At 47.3% G+C, this 3,140-nt stretch overlaps 1 pseudogene; it reads left to right on the top strand.

The window, feature by feature from the left end:
- The first annotated feature begins 929 nt into the window (after positions 1 to 929).
- On the top strand, positions 930 to 1,976 carry LOC115406943 (ATP-sensitive inward rectifier potassium channel 15-like; annotated as a pseudogene).
- The last annotated feature ends 1,164 nt before the right edge of the window (positions 1,977 to 3,140 follow it).

Raw genomic sequence — 3,140 nt, 5'->3', positions numbered from 1 at the left:
CTCCCTGTGTGTGTGGGTTCCCTCCGGGTGCTCCGGCTTCCTCCCACGGTCCAAAAACATGCATGGTAGGTTAATTGATCACCCTAAAAATTGCCCCGAGGTATGAATGTGTGAGTGAATGGTTATTTGTCTATATATGTCAGCCCTGTGACAGACTGGCTAACTGTCCAGGGTGTACCCCGCCTTTGCCCACAGCAGCTGGGATCGGCTCCAGCCACCCGCGACCCCGAAAGGGATAAAGCGGCAGAGAATGAATAACAGTAATAAAGACTACTGTGTGATAAAAATCACACAGTACTGTGTCATTAAATCAGATTATCAGTGGAAAATTCAACTCTCAGGGTTGGAGGGCATCTTTTCCTGTCAGAACTTCTTGTTATTTAATTACTGATTAATGATCAGGATCAAAAAAAAGATCATTTTGTTAAAAAACACATTTTAGAACAGAATTTCCTGTGATTGCAGTGGAAACAAACTAAATGGAGAAAATATGCTTCATAAACACTAATATTAAAGCATCTGAAAAACATTTGATTATTTGGCACGAGACAGAGCAGGTGTGGAGTTGGTCAAGCTGTTTGAGGGTGGAGGAACCTCCTCCTGAAGACCCTCGATGAGATCGTCTCTGTAACACCCAGCTCATGAGATCAGTTTAAAAGACGGAAACACTGTCCAAATGGTGACCTTCACATTTACTTGAATGCATTTTATCGAAACATTATTTCTTTGTAGCTTTGTAACTGAGACGTGCCTTTCATATTAAATTCAACAGCTTGGTGAGGAATTCTAAACCTATTCCTGTTCAGATTTTAAGCTTGTGTGCATCATTCAAACGAAGGTCCTCCTCCTCTTCTTGCTCCGTCAGCTCGTCTGTAGCTGAAGCCGAAGCCAAACCTCCGTTCATTCATCTTCCTCTGACTGGGAGCAGCATGGCAGGCAGGAAGTCGGCGGTCCTGAGGAGGATCGTCAACAAGGACGGCCACAACAACGTGCGCATCGACAACGTGGAGGGCATGGTGAAGCTGTACCTGCACGACATCTGAACCACGGCGGTGGACATGAAGTGGCGCTACAAGCTCACCCTGTTCGCCTCCACCTTCATCGTGACCTGGTTCATCTTCGGGGTCATCTTCGACTTCATCGACATGGGGAACGGCGACTTCGAGCCGGGCCTGAGCTCCAACCACACGCCCTGCGTTCTGAACGCGGAGACGCTGACGGGGGCCTTCCTCTTCTCGCTGGAGTCTCAGACCGCCATCGGCTACGGCTTCCGCTGCATCTCCGAGGAGTGCCCGCTGGCCATCTTCACCCTGGTGGCCCAGCTCGTCATCACCGGCCTGGCCGAGATCTTCGTCAACGGCCTGGCCGAGATCTTCATCACTGGCGCCTTCCTGGCCAAGCTGGCGCGGCCCAAGAAGCGGGTGGAGACCATCAAGTTCAGCCAGTCGGCCGTGGTGTGCCGGCGCCGGGGCCAGCTGTGCCTGATGCTGAGGGTGGCCAACATGAGTTAGAGCCTGCTCATCCAGCGCCAGCTGACAGGGAAGCTGTTCCAGTCCAACAAGACAGAGGAGGGCTAGAAGACGCAGATCCACCAGAGCTCGGTGGACTTCCACATGGACTCCAGCGGCGAGTGCCCGTTCCTCATCCTGCCCCTCACCTTCTACCACGTCCTGGACGAGCGCAGCCCCCTGTCCGGCCTGACAGTGGAGAACCTGCTCACCCGCGACTTCGAGCTGCTCGTCACCCTCAACGCCACCATGGAGTCCACGGCGGTTACGTGTCAGAGCGGCACCTCCTACGTCCCGCAGGAGATCCTGTGGGGCAACGAGTTCAAGCCGGTGCTGTTCAGCACGCCCAGCGGCCGCTACGTGGCCGACTTCAAGTTCTTCGACAAAGTGCAGGCGAGCAACAACCCGGCGTTCGTCAGCAACAACACGGAGAAGCTGAAACTGGAGGAGGACTACAAGAAGAAGTAAACTGTTTACCAGGAAGGCAATAAAATGTTTTTTAGGTAACAAAGAGACTGAATAGAAAACATGTAAAATACAGGAGAAATTTGGAGCAGCTTGACGAGTGAAATGTGATTTGTTGTTTAATGGAATTATAAGATAAAGTGATATAAAACTACAAAACAGCGTCAGTGGAGTTCACAGAATAGGATCCTGTTGGACGCTTCTCTGCAGAAGAAGACATAGATGTGAAAGGGAATGTATTTCATGTTTCATGTGTTCAGCAACTTTGATCATTGCAAAAACCACAAAAATGTACACACCTTTACCACAAAAATGTGTGAGAATTAGAAAAGTTTAAGTTAATCCACCAGAGTTCACGTCTTAAATTTAAATCTCTGCATTTGTGTTTTTTTCTGCCTTGAAATAAAAACCCAGTTACAGTCTGATCCAGTCATTTCAGTTGGTACCTGTTTCAGAATGTTGATCATCCTATCATTAAATGTGAAATCAATAAGTCATTCGTATCTGTGAATTGGCTTGTGGACTCTTGAAAAACACACAAATAAAAAGTTAACTGAATTTGCCAAATGTCACAATACAGATTGTGCTTCTTGCCTTTCAAGAAACTGAAGTGATTTAAGCTCCTTGATCACGCAGGGGGTTTTGAATGAATGGGTTTGCTCTGTACTCGCACAGATTAAAAGCAGAAGCCTCTTCAAGGACAAAACTCGTTCCTCCAGCAGCTCAGCTGTTCAGGCTTTCATGTTTGTTATGGAAACATGGTGGAGCGACCAGCAAACTGGAGACGACTGTTTCTGATCCAAACAATATCTGATCTTTTCCTGTCAGAGACAATAAACTACATTTAGTAATAATTCTGTTGTTATTTTTGATATGGAACAACTTCTCTTTGTTGCTTTTCTATCAGCAGCGACACATCCGATATTTGCTCTGATGGACTGGAGCGACACACACATTCTCACTGTAATTAATGAACGGGCGCAGGAAGCTTTTGGTTTTGTCTGTCAGACTGTACAACTCTACTGTACGAGGGTGTACCCAAAAAAAACTGGAATTTGATTATAACTTTTTATTTATGACATTTCAAAATAAAACACCACCGTCGCCTTCAAAATAGTCTCCATCCACATTAATGCAGCGCTCCAGCCGTGTCTCCCACTTCACAAA

Source organism: Salarias fasciatus, chromosome 19 (assembly GCF_902148845.1).
Source record: "Salarias fasciatus chromosome 19, fSalaFa1.1, whole genome shotgun sequence".
NCBI lineage: Eukaryota > Metazoa > Chordata > Actinopteri > Blenniiformes > Blenniidae > Salarias > Salarias fasciatus.
This window is presented reverse-complemented; position numbering and strand designations above follow the sequence as displayed.